General features: G+C 36.5%; 4 pseudogenes; all 4 read left to right on the top strand.

The window, feature by feature from the left end:
* The first annotated feature begins 12,812 nt into the window (after window positions 1–12,812).
* Window positions 12,813–14,859, top strand: LOC110943089 (annotated as a pseudogene).
* Window positions 14,860–16,048: 1,189 nt separating this feature from the next.
* Window positions 16,049–17,190, top strand: LOC110943088 (annotated as a pseudogene).
* A 1,821-nt stretch (window positions 17,191–19,011) lies between these two features.
* Window positions 19,012–20,150, top strand: LOC110943087 (annotated as a pseudogene).
* A 1,821-nt stretch (window positions 20,151–21,971) lies between these two features.
* LOC110943086 lies at window positions 21,972–23,058 on the top strand (annotated as a pseudogene).
* Window positions 23,059–23,680: the final 622 nt, after the last annotated feature.

The following is a 23,680-nucleotide window of genomic DNA, read 5'->3' as shown; positions in this document are numbered from 1 at the left end:
GTTAATGCGGGAAGTGCATGGTCATCGCATCATTTGACAGTTGAAAGGACGTCCGAGACTTAAAGACACGAAGATCGAGACAAAGCTACAGCCAAGGGGGAGTTTGTTGGTGCACATGTGTCTGTACTTTGTCTGTATTTTGTAATGTTATAAAACGATGTCTTTTGTTAGTCTTGTTTACGTCTTTTGTGTTTTATATATGTGTTTGGATGTAAGTTTGACCAAGTCAACCATCCTCCTGGTTTGACTTGGCCAAACAGTCAACACTAGTTTGTAAGTTTGTTTGCTTCGAAGGATGTCATCGAAGGATTGATTATATCCTTCGATGACCTCGAAAGATAACCTTCGATGGATTCAAATGGACCTCGAAGGATATACCATCCTTCGAGGTATATGTGGATCCTTCGAAAGGTTTCTGGTCGATAGATGATCTTTCGACAGACATTCTGATCCTTCGACACAATCAATCTGTTATGGGTATATATACCCATGTAAGGGTTCACTTCACAGCTAGACATCAGTAAGACATCCGAAAGTAGTTAGACAGTGTATGTGAGTGAACCAAGTCTTGTAGAGAGCATTTTTCAGTTTGGTCAAGGGCTGTAACCGTGTCCACTGAAATACAAGAGAAAACTTTGATATCTTGTGTGTCTACTCTTTCTCTTTGTTGCTTGTGTTCTCATATAAACTACCGGTTTGCATTCTAGCTTGGATTCCGCACTTGCTAGAGTGTTAAACATAACAAGGATAAGGTTTAACCTCAACCTCCGAGGGACCTACACCAAGGAAAGATTCTCTGCAGAAGAAAAGACAACAGCAAAGGACAAACCTGACAACCAACACGGGGCCGTGCTAAGGCAACACGGGCCTAGTCAACTCTAAGATTCACAGAATCTGAGATAGTACAACAAGTACAATGGCCATGGGCTGTGCCGTTGACACACGGGGCCGTATTAGTACAAGACCTAACACTGTAGTTAGTGAGGAAGAGAGAGAAAGATGGCCACGGGGCCGTGCCAGGCGGGCACGGTCCGTGTTGAGCGTCTGACTTCAGCTATAAATAGGGGTGTTTGGTTCCATTCCAATCCATCCATTGGGAAACCACTTCTCTCACACTTGCCACCACTCCACCACCACTACAACACCAATATCCACCACCATCATCCATCTTCCATCATTTAGAGTGTGTAGTAGTCTCGTGATCCAAGATCGATCGTAAGAGTTCTTGTCAAACAAAGGCCATGCTTGGCTAAACTCTTACATCACTTGGTGAAGACAAATCTTTTATGTATTACTTTTTTATTTCCAATCTTTGGCTCCTTTTTATTTGGGTATGTTTTAATGACTTTAATAACTAGTTTTTTATATTGAAGGCGAATTTATCTAACCATTCTTCATATGTTGTTGATTCACATATTCGTGTCTTTACGGTTTATATAAAGCGTATTAACTACTTGGAAGGGGGTTAAAAGGGAGGTTGGGTAATTCTATGTCTCTTTCAGTGTATAGATCCTGCGAGAACCTGGTTCAAGTTTAGTAATACTTCACGGATGGGTGGTACTGTCCGCCCCGGAAGAAAGTAAGAAACCGCTTGAATCCCTTATCTATAAAGTACTATTAAAACTTTAAACCAATCCTGCGAGGACTGTATCTCTGCTTGTAGGATCGTGTGGATGACCCGAACGAGTCATTTAGAGGAGTTTTGATCAGTTTCAGGTGCGGAAAACAAGAATCTGACTTAGAAACAACTTGTAATTAACTTTAAACACCTTGTTGATTGATCTAACAATGATTACATGCAAGAATCAAACCGGCAGCACCTCGGTATGATTTTCAGAAAACTATTACATATGATTCCGCTCCAACCCTATTTATAGACTAGGTGATTCCTCTTGAAACAGCTTCAAGCGGAATACGTCTCAAGCGAAATCTCTCACAATACAACTCAAGCGGAATCAAATCATTCTGATTTCGCTTGAACACTCTCAAGCGGAATCTCTTACAATTGCACTTTCAAGTGAAATCATCTATAATATCTCCTATTTTCTCGATCTACGTGCCCTGATCTATTATATCTAGTACAACACTCGATACAAGACGAAGTCGACAGATGCATGCACTAACAGACTCCCCCTCAGATGTTAACGAGTCTTCTCATCTTCAGTCTTTATCAGTCTTTGGGCTTCACTCTTACTATCAGCATCACAGATTCCCCCTAACAATGTGCTGGAATTCCTTAAGTTCATCAGCATCATCTGCTTCAGGATCGTAATCTGGCTTTCACATGTTCCAGATCGTTGCTTGGCTCAAACTTTGTCCATAGAGTTCTCAGGTATCGGAAACTGGCTCTCTAAACACAAGCTTCTTAGGATCAATCAACCTGGCTCTGCTATATCCAAACTCCCTTGATGTTGTTTCAAGATCATGACCTGGTTCTCATTTAGCTTAGGATCGTCACCTAGCTCAGATTTACACCTGCACAATCTTTACCTTAAAGTAAACCTTACAAATTTAAACATTTCAAATTTAGGTATTCAGACTCCCCCTCAAGTTTAACAATAATTTTGATGAATCATTTGTAGATTTGATCAAAACACATTTGTTTCCAAAACACAGACTCCCTTTCACAAAAATGTCATCATGTTTAGCACTTGGGACTTTGAAAATCAGCTTTTCAACACCAATTGTCAAAAATCTTTTTGAATTTTTCAAAAGTTTATGCTAAAACACACTAAAATCTTTTTGGATTTTTGATTGTAAAGAAATGCAGTAACAAAATATTTACAGACAATATTTTTGTGAGTTTGTGTAAGAGGATCATATCAGTTTATGAGACAAATCACCAACACCGTTAAGCTTTATTTCATTATAAGTTCAAAACAATTCACCTAGATTGTCAGTATGTTGGTCCACTTAAATTTTCACACAAAGTTCAACTATTTCGAGATACGATATTAATGTCTTAAGCACTTAAACTTATTCGTGTGTCCCACCACTTGAATATACTCCCGTATCCAGATCCCAATATTCAGTCTTACAGGTGAGTATACTACAGATGATATCTGTAAAGGGGTTAAATGTGAAACCGTGAGAGCTCAGGTCAGAACTTCCGTTCAGCAGAGAGATGACGGTTCGACTTTTGGTGTGTCCCCTTTAGAGGATCTTTTCTTCAACAGCAATGATTGTCAATTTTATTGTTTCATCATTTTGCTGAGGGCGGTGCTTTATTTCAAGCATTTGCAGAAAGTATTATATGGGGACTGTTGGTGCACTACATCTGTTGATTCCGTCTAGATGTCTAGGATCAGGTCTTGCATTGTATTGTATAGAATAGGGCACGTAATACGAGAAATTGAGAGAATGTATAGTTTTAGATAGTTGGACCGCTTATATGTCCGTTAGGGTTGTGGATCGCTTTTAGGACCAACAATCTTGGGCTGCTCATGTGTCAAGTTAGTGGGTCGCTCCAATGTCACGTGTCTGGGCCGCTTATTGGGCCTGTCCAATAAGCGGTCCCAAAGTCCTATAAATACCCTAAAGGCGGTCTCATTTGTAACGGTTCCTGATTTTTGTACCGAGGTGCTGCCGGATCGAAAACAGGTTGTATTCATCGTCAAATCAATAGAAAAGTAGTTTAAAGTGTATATCTAGCTATTCCTACGTCATTTACTTGTTTTCCGCACCTGTAATTGACGAAAACACCTCTGATCGACTCATTCGGGTCGCCAAACGATCCTACAGGGACTAGGTCAGAATTTCCATTCAGCAGAAGCCCGGGATAATACCCCAGATATCACTGAGCATAAAGACCTAGTATCTCAGAAAGAGGGACCTTTCAAACAAGATTTCAGGGGTTACCTATATATCCAAGAAATTGTTCCCCACGAAATAAGCAAGTTTGAAATTTTTAGGTTTATATCTCGTTACAATCTACTAAATGTGCAAAAACCTACTAGCATATCCGCAGTGAGATTGTTTATCACATTTTTACTTTCCATATTTTAGCATGTTGTGATAGTCCACTGATGTACTATCATTTCCTCTTTTTCTCAACAAAACTCATTTTTGATTTTCTCATGTTTTTGGCTTTTTCAAATTTTCTAATGTTTTTGGATTTTCTGAAATTTTTACTCCCCCTAAAATGCAAACACATTTAAAAGAAATTTTAAAAACAAACTATACAGAAAGTTGACAACCAATATCGAATTGCCTCAATTCGCCATCCACTTGGCATAAACAATCAGAACTCCCCCTTTCAACAAACTATTTTCTCATTAAGATTTCAAAACATTTAAGTTTATTTTAATCAAAATGATTTTTCCGGAAAATATATTTGTTTTTACCATTTGTAGGGACTGGATCATCTTGTTCAATTTTAACTACTTGTAGAAAATCAAGTACAAATTAATGTCCTTGGTTTACCACTTTTCGAGTATGCACAATGAAACCTCTGTACCAGTTGTAGGAACACAATCACCTGTATCAAGTGTAGGAATAAAACATCTACACTTAATTCATTTTACCAGCTAAGATGCCGATTCCTGCTTCGCACTTACCAACCTGGAAGCTCCGGCAAGTCCTCATCCTGTAAAATTTATCAACATTAAAATTCATTTACATATTCAATTTTAACAAGAATGATGCCGATTCCTGATCCACGATTACAAACTTGGGATCTCCGGTAAGTCCGGTTTTTCACATATTAAACACAGACATCCAAGCCTCAGGAAGCTTGGATGATAGCTTATCAAGTTCACTTTCAGTTAGGGTATATGTTGCTTTCTTTGTTTCATAAAACTCTTTTACCCCTTTCACTTTCCTATCAACCATTTTTTCAAAAATCTTTTTCACACTTCCATTAAACTCTTTATCGACATCAAATTCTTTCTTTTCAGAATAAAATTGATTCGATATCTCAACCTTACCAATTTCTGACTTAAAATTTTCAGACCTCAATGGTGGAAAGTTCTCATCATCCATCGGAGGTACTGAGTTTTCCTTTTTAACCTCAACCTGTGGCTCCTCTGATTTTGTGGAATCAGGTTCATCGTCAACTTTCTCATCTGACCTTTTAACAACCCACATTTGGTTGTCTTTTGCTCTCTTTTTGTAAAAAAATTTCTTAGAACACTCACCATCTTCATAAGTTGAATTTTCAAAAATTTTGAATTTCTCAGTTGGTGGTTCAACATCGACAACTTTTTCTTTAAGTTTTTCAGATACTCCCTGTTTTGGTTTGGTCGGTTGAGAACAAGTTGATGCAATATGACCAGCTTCATTGCATTTGAAACAGGTTCTAGTCTCTTTTGGATGAAACACTCCAGTTCCTTTCCTTTTCTTCTCAGCAAGAAACTCCTGGTTTGATTGTCTCCAGAAAGGTTTCTTCTGTTCATCCTTAGCACTTCCACCTGAAACAAATTCTGTTTTTGTTTTAGAATTTTTCTCATTTTTATAGTTTTCTGGTGGAATAAAACCTAAACCTTTCTTTTTGACATTACCATTATGGTTTGGTTTCTTTTGAAAACCAGAACCAGAATTGTAACCCTTTTTCTTGTTTAATCGCTGTTGAACTCTTGAAGTGTATTTTTTAGGTTTTCCAGTAAGATTTAAACCTTTTATTTCAGAAATATTAATTTCTGTTATTTTGAAAACCTTTTTGATCATTTCAAATCTAACACTTCTTATTAGAAATTCTTTGTCAGAATACAATTTGTCAGAATCATTTAAAGTGTATGCCACTTCAAATGTTTCATCATTCAAATTTGATTTTGATATCAAAAACTCTTTACTGTACGCCCTTTTAACCATTAGTTTTGGACTGTGGACTGACGAACATGAACCTCCAGACTCAGACATTGACTCAGATTCCTCATCAGTATCCAACACCTGATCGACCACCTTTTTTATTAACTCAGACTCATGATCAGTGTCAGACGATGTGAAAGTGACGTCAATATTTTCTGGCAATTCATCAGTTGTATCGGTTTTTAACTTTATATTGGCTGCCTTTTCGACTTGCTCCTCATTTGGTTTTCTGGGAGAATAACCTTCCCAGATCGGAGGCGGACACTTGTTAAAGTTAACAGTCGGTTTCTTACCAGTATCTTTCTTCTTTGGCTTGTCATCCTGAAAAGCTTCCATATCTGCAACAGTCGGATAAATTCGATCAATAAGATAATCAGAACTGGAATAACTCTGCAATAAGCGTCTGATTCTCTCATTCTCAATTTTCTCGGTTTCCAACTCTTGCTTCCACTTTGCACTTTCTTCTATGTAGAAGTTAATAGCATTCTACTTCGTCATCATCGTTGCGTTCATCATTGTTAAAGCATTCTCTCATTCAGAATTTGTCTTTTGAAGACCAGTTACTGTTCTGTTCAAAACATCATAAGATTCCTTTACGTAATTGAGATTGAACAGTAACTGTTCCTTCATCTTCTCATACTCAACCAGCTTTTCATCTTTAGCTCCACATTCCTTGCATGGTTCTAAACACTTTGAGCATGATTTGATGACTTCCACAATCTTTTCTACTTCAATTGTTTTTACCACCTCAACCACTTTTTCTGCTTCAGTCACCTTTTTTGTTTCACCAACCTCCTTAGCAACAATGTTAACCTCTTCATTTTGAACAGTTTCATCTTGTTGAAGAACACTATCAGACTTCATCTGCTTTTGCTCTTTTGCTGCTCTTTTCTCCTTCAGCTTCTCCAAGCGATCTGCAAAATAAAAATGAAAACTTTCAGGAGAGAGATGAGATTTTGCAACATTAATATGTTTTTCTTCCTCATCATCACTGCTGTCATCAGTTGGTGATTGATCAAACTCTACTGATTTGTCAGAACTATCATCCGAAGAACCAGAATCAGATGGTGTTTGATCAAAGATAACTTCTCTTTCTGAACTCTCATCTGAAATCTGTGAGTTTTCATCAGATGAAACAGATTTTTCATCTTCATTCTTCACACTAACACCAATTGATTTCATCCACTCTATAAACATATCTGGTTCTTTCACAATCTTGGCAATGAAAGCTTTGAAATCTCCTTTCTCATCTACAAACATATCCCAGCTAAAACCTTCAGGTAACCTTTCATCATCCTGATTGATTAAGCATGCTTTGCTGTCAGATGAAATGTACTTGTTCCAGCTAAAATCTTCTTGATTCACCAAACATGCTCTCTTTGAATCCTCTATCACTTTTCTACCATGAGCTACTTGTGGTTCTTGTTGTTGTTGTTGACCAACTTGTTGATATATAGCTTTCCGGTAGTAGTCATCTTTTCCGAAAGGATTCTTTGCTTCACTAGCTTCTCTATTCTTGCATTCCCTCTTGAAATGACCTTTTTCCCTGCATCGAAAACAAGTAACTTTAGATTTATTAAAACCCAAAGTTGAAACATGTGCATCAAGAAAATCATTTCTTCTAGTAATCAGTTTGAATTTTCAGCTCTTCTTAGGACACTAGCTAAACACCATTTGATGTCCATGAGCTCCATTTCTTCAGCGTCTATCTGATCGTAATCCTCCTTTGTTAGCATAGGATTCCCGATTCGCCCTGCAACCAAACCTTCATAGGATAGTAGCACGGAACCAAGTAATGCCATGTGATCTTTCGCAACTTCTTCAGAGAAACTTTGACCATCAGGAAGATTCAAGGCAATGTTGCATTGTATCACATAATCATTTCCACTTTTAGAACTTTGATGCTGAAAGCTTGATGTTGTATCTTTTGGATTAACACTCGGATATGAAGAGAATCCGCTGCTTTTGTTTGGACTTTGATCAATTTTTCAGATGAGCCTCCAGCACTAAAAGCAGTTTGAATTTTCGGGCTTCTTTCAAGTTCTGGAACACTGCCTTTGTAATACATTTTCACATCTTGTTGACCACTTGGATTGTTCATTTCTCGCAATCTTTTGCTGTTCCAGATCTTGACCTTCAATCTTCTCAATAAACTGAGAAATCGTCAACCCATCATAAACTCCAGTGTTCTTCAAGATCATCAAGTAAGTACCCCACTCTTTTTGCGGTAAAGCATCAGCTAATTTGTCGACCCATTCTTCACGATCTTTTGTTATGCTTAGCATCGACATGGATCGAATGGCAATATCGTTCAATTAGCTTCTTTGTATCTTCTCCCGGTAAACTACTGAAAAGATCAAATTCCTTTTTAAGCAGTGCCTTTTTGCTCTTAATCATATTTTCACTACCCTCAAACTTGATTCGAAGAGCATCCCAAATTGATTTTGATGTCTTGTCATGTTGAAGCAATACAAAGATGTCTTCCTTAATAGCTTGCTGAAGTAGACTGATCATCATCTCTTCGGCTTTGTACATATCACGTTTTGTGTCAGAGAACTCAGAAATTGTTTTCTCAACTTGCAGATCAGTACGTGGTAGTACATACTTTTTCAGAATACACTTCCATGATCTTAGATGGTTAGCTTGAACCCAGTTTTCGAATCTGTCTTTCCATCCGTAATACTCTTCAATGCTCATTAGCTTTGGGGGCTTTTGTAAAGTTCCGGTCTCGTTTTCCAAATTCATGTTCTGAGCAATGGAAGCCGGAGTAGTCGGGGATGTGGCGACCGCGTTATAAAAATCTTCACTCATGATTCTTGTTCAAGCGAAATAACCAAATTCAGTTCAAGCGGAATACTAAACAACCCTTTCAAGTGAAATAACCCACTATCTCTTCAAGCGGAAATACTTGTTTGGAGCGGAAACACAAGCAACTTTCAAGAGGAATACCAAACTTAGCAATTTGGAGCGGAATAACAGGTCTCGCTTGAAATTTCAAGCGGAATAGAAACTTTGAAGCGGAATCAGGCAATCTTAAGCGTAATCAAGAACTATGTTCGTTCAAGCAGAATCACTTCTAAGGTCCATTTCAGCCATTTTTAATGCGAATTTTTGTCTAATTCTTTCAAGGCTTTGTTAATTTGTAGTTTTACACAAATTGTGAGAAATTGAGCTAATTTTGACCGTTAAATTTTGTTCAAATGATGAAAGAAGGTGTAGAAGTCAGAAAACACAGTGAAATCAGGTTGTAATCTGCAGAACTCCTCCTCCTGAGCTCTGATACCAATTGTAGGATCGTGTGGATGACCCGCACGAGTCGTTCAGAGGAGTTTTGATCAGTTTCAGGTGCGGAAAACAAGAAACTGACTTAGAAACAACTTGTAATTCACATTAAACACCTTGTTGATTGATCTAACAATGAATACATGCAAGAATCAAACCGGCAGCACCTCAGTATGATTTTCAGAAAACTATTACATATGATTCCGCTCCAACCCTATTTATAGACTAGGTGATTCCACTTGAAACAGCTTCAAGCGGAATACGTCTCAAGCGAAATCTCTCACAATACAACTCAAGCGGAATTAAATCATTTTGATTTCGCTTGAACACTCTCAAGCGGAATCTCTTACAATTGCACTTTCAAGCGAAATCATCTATAATATCTCCTATTTTCTCGATCTACGTGCCCTGATCTATTATATCTAGTACAACACTCGATACAAGACGAAGTCGACAGATGCATGCACTAACACTGCTGACTCAGACAAAAGGTCAGTGTCAGACGAGGTAAACGTGACGTCAATGTTTTCTGGTAATTCATCAGTTGTGTCGGTTTTTAGCTTTATATTGACTGCTTTTTCAAGTTGCTCCTCGTTTGGTTTTCTAGGAGAATACCCTTCCCAAATTGGAGGTGGACACTTGTTATAGCTAACAGTCGGTTTCTTACCACTATTTTTCTTCTTTGGCTTGTCATCTTGAAAAGCTTCCATACCTGCAACAGTTAGGTAAATACGATCAATGAGATAATCAGAACTAGAATAACTTTGTAATAAACATCTAATTCTCTCATTCTCGATTTTTTCTGTCTCCAACTCTTGCTTCCATTTAGCACTCTCTTCGATGTAGAAATTTATAGCTTTTTGCTTTGTCATCATGACTGCATTCATCATCGTTAGTGCTTGTTCTCTTTCTGAATTTGTCTTTTGGAGACCAGTTACTGTTTTGTTCAAGACATCATAAGATTCTTTTACATAGTTTAGATTGAACAGCAACTGCTCCTTCTTCTTCTCATACTCAGCAATTATATCGTCTTTTGCTGCACATTCCTTGCATGCTTCCAAACACTTTATGCAAGGCTTAACAACTTCAACAATCTTTTCAACTTCGATTGTTTTCACCACTTCTATCACTTTCTCTGTCTCAATCACCTTCTCTGTTTCAGCAATCTCCTCAGTAACACTTTCAACTTTCTCATTCTAAACAACATCTTCAGTATTCCTTTGTTGTTGTTCTTTAGCAGCTCGTTTCTCCTTCAGTTTCTCCAAGCGATCTGCAAAATAGAAATGAAAACTTTCAGGAGAAAGATGAGATTTAGCAACATTAATATGTTTTTCTTCCTCATCATCACTGTTGTCATTTGGAGGTGACTGATCAAACTCTTCAGATTTTTCAGAACTAGCATCTGATAAACCAGAATCAGATGGTGTTTGATCAAATGCAACTTCTTTTTCTGAATTAACATCATTCTGTACACTCTCATCTGCACTCTGTAAACCATCATCAGCACTTTCTGAGCTTTCCTCAGATGCAACAGACTCTTCTACCACACTTTTCACAGTCTCACCAATAGACTTCATCCACGTGGCAAACATATCTGGTTCTCTAACAATCTTAGCAATGAAAGACTTCAAATTTCCATTTTCATCCATAAACATATCCTAGCTAAAGCCTTCGGGTAGTCTTTCATCATCTTGATCGACTAAACATGCTTTGCTTTCAGATGATATGTAGTTGCTCCAATTGAAGTCTACCAAACACGCTCTTTTAGAATCCTCAATCTTTCTACCATGAGCCACCTGCGGTTCTTGTTGTTGACCAACCTGTTGATAAATGGCTTTCCGGTAGTAATCGTCTTTTCCGAACGGATTCTGAGCACCACTAGCTTCCCTATTCTTGCACTCTCGCTTGAAATGACCATTCTCCCTGCATAGAAAACAAGTAACTTTAGATTTATCAAAACCTAAAGTAGACACATGTGCATCAAGAAAGTCATTTCTCCCGGTAATCAGCTTGAATTTTTCAGCTCGTCTGAGAACACTCGCTAGACACCATTTGATATCCATTAATTCCATTTCTTCGGCGTCTATCTGATCGTAATCCTCCTTTGTGAGCATAGGATTTTCGATCCGACCAGCAACTAGACCTTCATATGAGAGTAACACCGAACCAAGTAGAGCCATGTGGTCTTTAGCAGTTTCTTTCGAAAAGCTTTGACCCTCTGGAAGATTTAAAGCAATGTTGCACTGAATCACATAACCATTTCCAGTTTTTGTATTCTGAGACTGAAAGCTTATATTTGACTCTTTCGGATTAACACTTGGAAATGATGAGAATCCACTGTTGCTGTTGTTTGAACCCTGATCAACCTTTTCTGTTGAATCCCCAGCACTAAATGCAGTTTGGATTTTCGGACTTCTCTCAGCTTCTGGAACCGGAACACTACCTTTGTAGTACATCTTTACATCTTGTTGACCGCTTGGACTGTTCATTCTTGCGATCTTCTGCTGTTCCAGATCCTGACTCTCGATCTTTTCTATGAACTGAGAAATCGTTAGCCTATCATAAACACCCGTATTCTTCAGAATCATCAAATACGTTCCCCACTCTTTTTGTGGTAGTGCATCAGCCAACTTGTCTACCCATTCTTCACGATCTTTTGTAATACTCAGCATCAACATGGATCGCACTAAGTGGCAGTAGCGTTCAATCAACTTCTTCGTATCCTCTTCCGGTAGACTACTAAACAGATCAAACTCTTTCTTAAGCAACGCCTTTTTGCTCTTTATCATATTCTAACTACCCTCAAATTTAACACGAAGAGCATCCCAGATTGATTTTGAAGTCTTGTCATGCTGTAACAGTATGAAGATGTCTTCTTTGATAGCTTGTTGAAGCAGACTGATCATCATCTTCTCGGCTTTATACATAATCCGTTCTTGATCAGTAAACTCAGATAGATCTTTGATTACCTGTAAATCTGTTCGAGGTAACACGTATTTCTTCAAGATACATTCCCACGACCTAAGATGGTTTTCCTGAACCCAGTTCTCGAATCTGTCTTTCCACCCGTAGTATTCTTCAATATTCATCAATTTCGGGGGCTTTTGGGTAGTTCCCGTCTCGTTCTCTAGATTCATGGCCTGAGCAATGACATTTGGAGCAGACGGAGTTGCAAACGCGTTGTAGAACTCGTTATCCATGATGACTTATCACGTATTTCAAAATCAGTGACTTTCGAGAGAAATTAACAGATTACAACTTAGAGCGAAATAGTATGATTATAGAAGCGAAATCAGAAAATGGCAACTAGGAGCGAAATTAGAAAACAGTTTGGAGCGAAATCCCTCAGAACTTGTCCACCGGAGCGAAATCAGAACAACCTTGGAGCGAAATCAGAAAACGCAGCTTTGAGCGAAATCACTAGCTTATCTGTTTGGAGCGAAATTAAGATTAATCTCGAGCGAAACCTCAACTTGTGAAACCCACGAGCGAAATTACAATCAAATCTGGAGCGAAATTAACAAGTTATGGCAATTTGGAGCGAAATCAAAATAATGCCAGGAGCGAAATCTGATGTTCAGTTCGAGCGAAATCAATTCGCAGGTCAATTTTGTCCATTTTTAGTCTGACTTTGGGTGTGAAACTTTCAGGGATTTGTCTTTGTCCAATTATCTATAGTCTGTGAAATTTTGAGCAGTTTTTGACCGTTAAAACTTCCTGAAATAATGAAAGAAGGTGTAGAAGTAAGAAAACTTGATGAATTCCAGCTAATTTCTTCAAAACTCCTCCTCCTGAGCTCTGATACCACTTGTAGGATCGTGATCTGACCCGAATGAGTCGTTCAGAGGAGTTTTACTCTGTTTCAGGTGTGGAAAATAAGAAACAAAGCTAGAAACAGCTGATTCTTTACTTTAACTACTGATTGTATTGATAAAATCACAAATACAAGCAGTCTTCACACCGGCAGCACTTCGGTATGGAAATCGTACAACTGTTATTTGATTTCGCTCAGGAGACCCTATATATAGGGCTCTGATTTCGCCCCAAATACCACATGCTCACATGAGCGAAATCAACATAGTGATTTTAGGCGAAATCACCTGCTAAGACACCTAGGAGCGAAAACAGCATGCTACACACATAAACTATCCTATTTTCTCGTAAAACGCGCCCTAATCTATACAATGCAATCTAAGACTCGATACAAGACGAAGTCAACAGATGTATGCACCAACACACTCTGATACCACATGTTGATCAGTTCTTTATAAACATAAAGGAAAATATATAAATAATACCTAATACACCAAACAGGCCAGCGGAAAATCCAGTCAGAGACGCAGCCATTGTGTTCGACATAGTTGTCAGGATGTTCTCGTTCCCCATTAGGATGTAAGTTATTAATGATTGTACCAAGTTCTTTTGGGTTGAAGAACTTGTAGTAATGTAGAGAGAAGAGGGGGTGATTTTAGTGTTGATGTTATGAGAGTCTAACCCTAATCCCTCTCTAGTATTCTCCTTATATACACCAAAGGGGAAACCCATTTAGTTAATAAGATTAATATGGTTCATCAACAATTACCAACTAGTTATATTATAGTTTAAATATATTTTGATCCATATTATATAAATGATAATGATGGCTACTGGTTTAAATACATATATATAAGTATTTAATATTACACTTCTGTGCGAATCAAAAAACGTCTTTTTTCATCTCGGTTGCACTTTTGATAAGCATGATGTTGCTGTCTGTTTGGGCCGTTTCAGAAGATCCCTATGTACCAGAGGCTCGGTCGAGGACGGTGCGACTAGGAAACAATAGATGGTTGCGGCCTTAAAAGAATTATAAAAGCCCATGTGGATTTTACTGCTAGTCACTTTCTTTAACTGGCTGACATGGTTTCCGTTTTTGTTATTACACATGGACTGGATGGGCAAGGATGTGTACGGTGGAAAGGTGGGGGCACTGGGTTTGATGGTTAACTCGGTCGTGTCAGGTCTGGTGTCACTTTGCGTTGAGCGTTTGGCTCGATGGGTTGGTTGTGTAAAGCGGCTGTGGGGTGGTATGAATTTTCTGTTGGCGGTATGTCTGGCGAAGACATTGGTTGTGACACACATGGCTATGTCTGAGCCAGAGTTTACTAACGCGACACCTACGTCTGGTGTCGTCGGCTTAGCTTTTGCTACATTTGCCGTTCTCGGTGCCCTGCTCGTAGTGGTGAATTTTTTGTTAACATTTTAAAATTTATAAAATTACGTTACTAAATTCTTTGTTTGAATTAGGTACTTTAAGTGTTCCATGCGCTCTGGCTTCTATATTCTGTAACAACTCTCGAGCTGGACAAGGTAAACTCTAAATTGTATTTTTTAGTTAAATGACTAAAAATACAATTTTTTTAACTATTATTTCCAAGCTTGTAACTTACAGGTTTGTCACTCGGTATTCTGAATCTTGCGATTGTCATACCTCATGTACTAACAACTCTGTTTCAAAACATGATTTATAAGATTTTGTATCATTGGTGCTAAATTTTAATTCCTATTCTTTCACAGATTGTGGTATCCTTGCTGAGCGAGCAATGGGACTCGCTAATGGGCGGTGGCAACATGCCTGCATTCGTGGTGGGAGACGTGGTTGCTGCTTTTAGTGGAATTATCACATTCACCATGCTTCATTCACCACCACTAGACGTCCTTGTAAAGGTTTCCGGTGGCAGCGGGATGCATCCGAAAATTATGATCTCAAATAAGATTTTCGGATTTATCTAAAATTTGTAATTTCGAATAAGATTTCGGATTTATCCGAAATTGTGATCTCAAAAAAGATTTCGGATTTATCGAAAATTTTAATTTTGAATAAGATTTCGGATTTATTCAAAAATTGTTTTCCAATATTCGTTATCTACTGATTTTTGGTAGCTAGTTGTGATAAGGGTGAAAATCCGAAAATTAAGGGATCATGGGATCATGTTTCCTGTTTTAATGCAGATTTATGTTTATCTAATTATTTTGAGAATATAATTTATTAAAATTATAACAGATTTCGAAAACTTTTAATGGATAGAACTATATCAAAACAGGAATAACACCCTTTGATTCTAAATTCATTCCAAAATAAGGGTATTTTTTTCAAATTTTCATAACAACATGAAGAACTCTAATACTTAAGATTTCTAAAAATATACAGATTTAACTAGGAAATCTATTTTCGGAAATTATTTAGGGATAGAATTCTAATTAAAATTCTGAAAAAACACAATGATATTCGGATCATACAACCAAATAAGGGTTTGATTTCAGGAATTAGTGATGAACATCATGAGGACCCTAACACCCCCGAAATTTTAAAATCTTAACCTTTTTGAATCAAAATTTTACAAGTTTAATTATAGATTTTGAAGATAATATATATAATAAAATTGTGAACTTGATTAAAACGACTTTCATTAGATTTTAACAAGAACATGTTTTTCCGTTTTAATCTAGAATAAGGTAAAACATAACTGATTAAGCAACATACACTCTGTTGCCAAATCTTGACCAGTTCTGTATAAACATAATGGAAAACATGTAAATAACACCTAGTACAGCAAATAGGCCAACGGAGAATCCAGTCAGAGACGCAACCATTGTGTTCGAGTTGTTAGTTCCCCTTTAGGATGTAAGTTATTGATGGTAGTAACAAGTTCTTTAGGGTTGAAGAACTCGTAGTAATGGAGAGAAAGTAGGGGACGATTTTAGTGTAGATGTTATGAGAGTCTAACCCTAATTCCTATCTAGTAATCTCCTTATATACACCCAAAGGGAAACCCAATTAGTTAATATGGTTAATATGGTTCATCAACAATTACCAACTAGTTAAATTATAGGTTTTAATATATTTTGATCCATATTCTATAAATGATAATGATGGCTACTAGATTAAATACATATAAATAAATATTTAATCTCACACTTCTGTGCAAATCTAAAAACGTCTTTTTTTTTCATCTCGGTCTCGCTTTTGATAAGCATCCTGTTGCTGTCTGTTTGGGCCGTTTTAGAAGATCCCTATGTACCAAAGGCGGTGGTCGAGGACGGCGCGACTTGGAAACAGTAGATGGTTGGGGCCTTAAAAGAATTGTCAAAGCCCATGTGGATTTTACTGCTGGTCACTTTCTTTAACTGGCTGACATGGTTTCCGTTTTTGTTATTTCACACGGATTGGATGGGCAAGGATGTGTAAGGTGGAAAGGTGGGTGCACAATTGTACAACCGCGGTGTTCGTGCCGGGGTAATGGGTTTGATGGTAAACTTGGCCGTGTCAGGTCAGGTGTCACTTTGCATTGAGCGTTTGGCTTGATGGGTTGGTTGTGTAAAGCGGCTGTGGGGTGGTATGAATTTTCTGTTGGCGGTATGTCTGGCAAAGACGTTGGTTGTGACACACATGGCTAGGTCCGAGCCAGAGTTTACTAAGGCGACACCTACGTCTAGTGTCGTCGGCTTAGCTTTTGCTACATTTGTCGTTCTTGGTGCCCCGCTCGCAGTGGTGAATTTTCGGTAAAAAAATTAAAATTTATAAAATTATGTTACTAAATTTTATCATTTAATTTGTTTGAATTAGGTGACTTTCAGTTTTACATGGGCTCTGGCTTCTATATTCTGTAACAACTCTCGAGCTTAACAAGGTAAATTCTAAATTGTATTTTCTAGTTTAATGACTAAAAATACAAATTTTTTAACTATTAATTCCAAGCTTATAACTTACAGGTTTGTCACTCGGTGTTCTGAATCTTGTGATTGTCATACCTCAGATACTAACAACTCTGTTTCAAAACATGATTTATAAGACTTTTATATCATTGGTGCTAAATTTTAATACCTTTTCTTTCACAGATTGTGGTCTCCTTGCTGAGCGAGCAATGGAACTCGCTAATGGGTGGTGGCAACATGCCTTCATTCGCGGTGGGAGCCGTGGCTGCTGCTTTTAGTGGAATTATCGCATTCACTATGCTTCCTTCACCACCACCAAACGTCCTTGCAAAGGTTTCCGGTGGCGGCGGGATGCATCCGAAAATTATGATCTCAAATAAGATTTTTGGATTTATCCGAAAATTCTAATTTCGAATAAGATTTTCGGATTTATCCTAAAATTGTAATTTCAAATAAGATTTCAGATTTATCCGAAATTGTGATGTCAAATAAGATTTCGGATTATTCCGAAATTGTAATTTCGATTAAGATTTCGGATTTATTCGACATTGTGATCTCAAATAAGATTTCGGATTTATCAGAAAACTTTAATTTCGAATAAGATTTCAGATTTATCCGATATGTGATCTCAAAAAAGATTTCAGATTTATCCAAAAATTTTAATTTCGAATAAGATTTCAGATTTATCCAAAAATTTTCTCCAAGATTCAAAATCTACTGATTTTTAGCAGCTAGTTGTGATAAGGGTGAAAATCCGAAAACTAAGGGATCATGTTTCCTATTTTAATGCTGATTTATGTTTATCTAAATATTTCGAAAATATTATCCATTAAAATTATAACAAATTTCGAAAACTTTTAATAGATAGAATTATATCAAAACAGGAATAACACCATTTGATCCTAAATTCAATCCAAAATAAGGGAATTTTTTCAAATTATCATAAGAACGTGATGAACCCTAATCCTTAAGAATTCGAAAAATATACAGATTTAATTAACAAATCTGTTTTCAGAAATTATTTAGGGATAGAATTCTAATTAAAATTCTGAAAATACACAATTATATTCGGATCATACAACCAAATAAGAGTTTGATTTCAGGAATTAATGATGAACATCATGAGGACATTAACACCTCTTAAATTTTAAAATCTAAGCCTTTTCGAATCAAAATTTTAACAGTTTAATTAAGGGATAACTTTGTAGAATAGTAACCAAGTTTTAAAAGTGTTCCAATTAGGTTACTCAAATTTCAAAAGTGTTCTAATCAGGCCACTCAACATTCATTCTTCATTAAAATTAAGGGTTTTTTCATTCATTTCATAGGTAACGGTGGTGATGTGGATTTTTATTTTTTTTTCTCTTTTATTTGATGCTAACGTCGAGTGATGACGTGGATTGTAACTTGTTTTTTAATTTTTAATGTAATTAAATGGTTTTTATTTTTAATAAATATAATTTCATATATTAAAATAATTCGACCCCAACATCTTATGCTCCATTTTTTTCTTGACACGTGGAAAAAAAGGACATGGCTCGATTTGAATGGTAAGTTATCTAATTGGGACAAAAACAACACCAGTGACCTAATTAGAACACTTTTAAAACTTGGTTACTATTATGTGAAAGTTTCCCTTTAAATTATAGATTTCGAAGATAATATATATAAGAAAATCGTGAACTTGATTAAAATGATTTTCATTAGATTTTAACAAGAACATGCTTTTCCGTTTTAATCCAGAATAAGGTAAAATAGAACTGACTGAGCAACATACACTCTGATACCACATGTTAATCAGTTCTGTAAAAACACAATAGAAAACATGTAAATAATACCTAACACGACAAATAGGCCAGCGGAGAATCAAGTAAGAGACGCAACCATTGTGTTCGACATAGTTGTCAGGATGTTCTGGTTCCCCTTTACGATGTAAGTTATTGATGGTAGTACCAATTTCTTTAGGGTTGAAGAACTCATAGTAATGGAGAGAGAGGAGGGTACGATTTTAGTGTTGATGTTATGAGAGTCTAACCCTAATCCCTCTCTAGTAATGTCCTTATATACATCCAAGGGGAAACCCAATTAGTTAATAAGGTTAATATGGTTCATCAACAATTACCAACTAGTTATATTATAGGTTTTAATATATTTTGATCCATATTCTATAAATGATAATGATGGCTACTAGATTAAATACATATAAATAAATATTTAACCTTACACTTCTGTGCGAATCTAAAAACGTCTTTTTTCATCTCGGTCGCGCTTTTGATAAGCATCATGTTGCTGTCTGTTTGGGTCGTTTCAGAAGATGCCTATGTACCAGAGGAGGCGGTCGAGGACGGTGCGACTGGGAAACAATAGATGGTTGCAGCCTTAAAAGAATTATCAAAGCCCCTATAGTTTTTACTGCTTATCACTTTCTTTAACTGGCTGACATGGTTTCTGTTTTTGTTATTTCACACGGACTGGATGGGCAAGGATGTGTACAGTGGAAAGGTGGTTGCACAGCTGTATAACTGCGGTGTTCGTGCTGGGGCACTAGGTTTGATGGTAAACTCGGTTGTGTCAGGTCCAGTGTCATATTGCAATGAGCGTTTGGCTCGATGGGTTGGTTGTCAAAAGCGGCTGTGGGGTGGTATGAATTTTCTGTTGGCGGTATGCCAGGTGAAGACAATGGTTGTGACACTCATGGCTAGGTCGAGCCAGAGTTTACTAAGGCGACACCTACGTCTAGTGTCGTCGGCTTAGCTTTTGCTACATTTGCCGTTCTTGGTGCCCCGCTCGCAGTGGTGAATTTTCGGTAAAAAAAATTAAAATTTATAAAATTATGTTACTAAATTTTATCATTTAATTTGTTTGAATTAGGTGACTTTCAGTTTTACATGGGCTCTGGCTTCTATATTCTGTAACAACTCTCGAGCTTAACAAGGTAAATTCTAAATTGTATTTTCTAGTTTAATGACTAAAAATACAAATTTTTTAACTATTAATTCCAAGCTTATAACTTACAGGTTTGTCACTCGGTGTTCTGAATCTTGTGATTGTCATACCTCAGATACTAACAACTCTGTTTCAATACATGATTTATAAGACTTTTATATCATTGGTGCTAAATTTTAATACCTTTTCTTTCACAGATTGTGGTCTCCTTGCTGAGCGAGCAATGGAACTCGCTAATGGGTGGTGGCAACATGCCTTCATTCGCGGTGGGAGCCGTGGCTGCTGCTTTTAGTGGAATTATCGCATTCACTATGCTTCCTTCACCACCACCAAACGTCCTTGCAAAGGTTTCCGGTGGCGGCGGGATGCATCCGAAAATTATGATCTCAAATAAGATTTTTGGATTTATCCGAAAATTCTAATTTCGAATAAGATTTTCGGATTTATCCTAAAACTGTAATTTCAAATAAGATTTCAGATTTATCCGAAATTGTGATCTCAAATAAGATTTCGGATTATTCCGAAATTGTAATTTCGAATAAGATTCGGATTTATTCGACATTGTGATCTCAAATAAGATTTCGGATTTATCAGAAAACTTTAATTTCGAATAAGATTTCAGATTTATCCGATATGTGATCTCAAAAAAGATTTCAGATTTATCCAAAAATTTTAATTTCGAATAAGATTTCAGATTTATCCAAAAATTTTCTCCAAGATTCAAAATCTACTGATTTTTAGCAGCTAGTTGTGATAAGGGTGAAAATCCGAAAACTAAGGGATCATGTTTCCTGTTTTAATGCTGATTTATGTTTATCTAAATATTTGGAAAATATTATCCATTAAAATTATAACAAATTTCGAAAACTTTTAATAGATAGAATTATATCAAAACAGGAATAACACCATTTGATCCTAAATTCATTCCAAAATAAGGGAATTTTTTCAAATTATCATAAGAACGTGATGAACCCTAATCCTTAAGAATTCGAAAAATATACAGATTTAATTAACAAATCTGTTTTCAGAAATTATTTAGGGATAGAATTCTAATTAAAATTCTGAAAATACACAATTATATTCGGATCATACAACCAAATAAGAGTTTGATTTCAGGAATTAATGATGAACATCATGAGGACATTAACACCTCTTAAATTTTAAAATCTAAGCCTTTTCGAATCAAAATTTTAACAGTTTAATTAAGGGGTAACTTTGTAGAATAGTAACCAAGTTTTAAAAGTGTTCCAATTAGGTCACTCAAATTTCAAAAGTGTTCTAATCAGGTCACTCAACATTCATTCTTCATTAAAATTAAGGGTTTTTTCATTCATTTCATAGGTAATCGTGGTGATGTGGATTTTTATTTCTTTTTTCTCTTTTATTTGATGCTAACGTCGAGTGATGACATGGATTGTAACTTGTTTTTTAATTTTTAATGTAATTAAATGGTTTTTATTTTTAATAAATATAATTTCATATATTAAAATAATTCGACCCCAACATCTTATGCTCCATTTTTTTCTTGACACGTGGAAAAAAAGGACATGGCTCGATTTGAATGGTAAGTTATCTAATTGGGACAAAAACAACACTAGTGACCTAATTAGAACACTTTTAAAACTTGGTTACTATTATGTGAAATTTTCCCTTTAAATTATAGATTTCGAAGATAATATATATAAGAAAATCGTGAACTTGATTAAAATGATTTTCATTAGATTTTAACAAGAACATGCTTTTCCGTTTTAATCCAGAATAAGGTAAAATAGAACTGATTGAGCAACATACACTCTGATACCACATGTTAATCAGTTCTGTAAAAACACAATAGAAAACATGTAAATAATACCTAAAATGACAAATAGGCCAGCGGAGAATCAAGTAAGAGACGCAACCATTGTGTTCGACATAGTTGTCAGGATGTTCTGGTTCCCCTTTACGATGTAAGTTATTGATGGTAGTACCAATTTCTTTAGGGTTGAAGAACTCATAGTAATGGAGAGAGAGGAGGGTACGATTTTAGTGTTGATGTTATGAGAGTCTAACCCTAATCCCTCTCTAGTAATCTCCTTATATACACCCAAAGGGAAACCCAATTAGTTAATAAGGTTAATATGGTTCATCAACAATTACCAACTAGTTATATTATAGGTTTTAATATATTTTGATCCATATTCTATAAATGATAATGATGGCTACTAGATTAAATACATATAAATAAATATTTAACCTTACACTTCTGTGCGAATCTAAAAACATCTTTTTTCATCTCGGTCACGCTTTTGATAAGCATCATGTTGCTGTCTGTTTGGGTCGTTTCAGAAGATGCCTATGTACCAGAGGAGGCGGTCGAGGACGGTGCGACTGGGAAACAATAGATGGTTGCAGCCTTAAAAGAATTATCAAAGCCCCTATAGTTTTTACTGCTTATCACTTTCTTTAACTGGCTGACATGGTTTCTGTTTTTGTTATTTCACACGGACTGGATGGGCAAGGATGTGTACGGTGGAAAGGTGGTTGCACAGCTGTATAACCGCGGTGTTCGTGCTGGGGCACTAGGTTTGATGGTAAACTCGGTTGTGTCAGGTCTAGTGTCATATTGCAATGAGCGTTTGGCTCGATGGGTTGGTTGTCAAAAGCGGCTGTGGGGTGGTATGAATTTTCTGTTGGCGGTATGCCATGTGAAGACAATGGTTGTGACACACATGGCTAGGTCCGAGCCAGAGTTTACTAAGGCGACACCTACGTCTAGTGTCGACGACTTAGCTTTTGCTACATTTGCCATTCTTGGTGCCCCGCTCGTAGTGGTGAATTTTCGGTTAAATTTTAAAATTTATAAAATTATGTTACTAAATTTTATCATTTTCTTTGTTTGAATTTGGTGACTTTCAGTGTTCCATGCGCTCTGGCTTCTATATTCTGTAACAACTCTCGAGCTGGACAAGGTAAATTCTAACTTGTATTTTCTAGTTAAATTACTAAAAAAACAATTTTTTTAACTATTAGTTCTAAGCTTATAACTTACAAGTTTGTCACTCGGTGTTCTGAATCTTGTGATTGTCATACCTCAGGTACCAACAAATCTGTTTCAAAACATGATTTATAAGACTTTTATATCATTGGTGCTAAATTTTAATTCCTTTTCTTACACAGAGTGTGGTCTCCTTGCTGAGCGGGCAATGGGACTCGCTAATGGGTGGTGGCAACATGCCTGCATTCGCGGTGGGAGCCGCGACTGCTGCTTTCAGTGGAATTATCGCATTCACCATGCTTCCTTCACCACCACCAAACGTCCTTACAAAGGCCGGTGGCGGCGGGATGCATTAGAGTAACATAAGGTAGATTTCTAAGATATGTTAAGTGTGATCGGTCACATATGAACTTGTTTATAGGTTAAAAGGACTTGATCTGGGACAATTGAGATGAAATAAACTGTATTAGTTGGTTGGTTGGTGATTTGGAAATGAACTTGTTAAATCTATCTAATATTAACTTGTTATTATGTTTGAAGACTCAAATTTGTTCTTATTAGAACTATTCCTAGGGTCTCATAGTTCAAACAAACTAATATTTTTTGATTTGGAAAGCCAGATGTGATTGTATCAAGTGAATATGGATGGTATGAACATTCAGTTAGTGATCTAGTAGCTTGTTTAAATTGTATTTGGTTATAAGCTGGTGCACTGGTATGGATTAAATCGAGTGCAACTGAATAAGATAATGAATTATTCCGAAATTATGATTTCGAATGAGATTTCGGATTTATCCGAAAATTATGATCTCAAATAAGATTCTCGGATTTATCAGAAAATTGTAATTTCGAATTAAGATTTCAGATTTATCAAAAATTGTGATCTCTAATAAGATTTCGGATTATTCCGAAATTGTAATTTCGAGTAAGATTTCAAATTTATCCGAAATTGTGATCTCAAATAAGATTTCAGATTTA

This window comes from Helianthus annuus, chromosome 8 (assembly GCF_002127325.2).
Source record: "Helianthus annuus cultivar XRQ/B chromosome 8, HanXRQr2.0-SUNRISE, whole genome shotgun sequence".
Lineage (NCBI taxonomy): Eukaryota > Viridiplantae > Streptophyta > Magnoliopsida > Asterales > Asteraceae > Helianthus > Helianthus annuus.
Note: the sequence above shows the minus strand (reverse complement) of the source record. Positions and strands in the feature narration are given on the sequence as shown.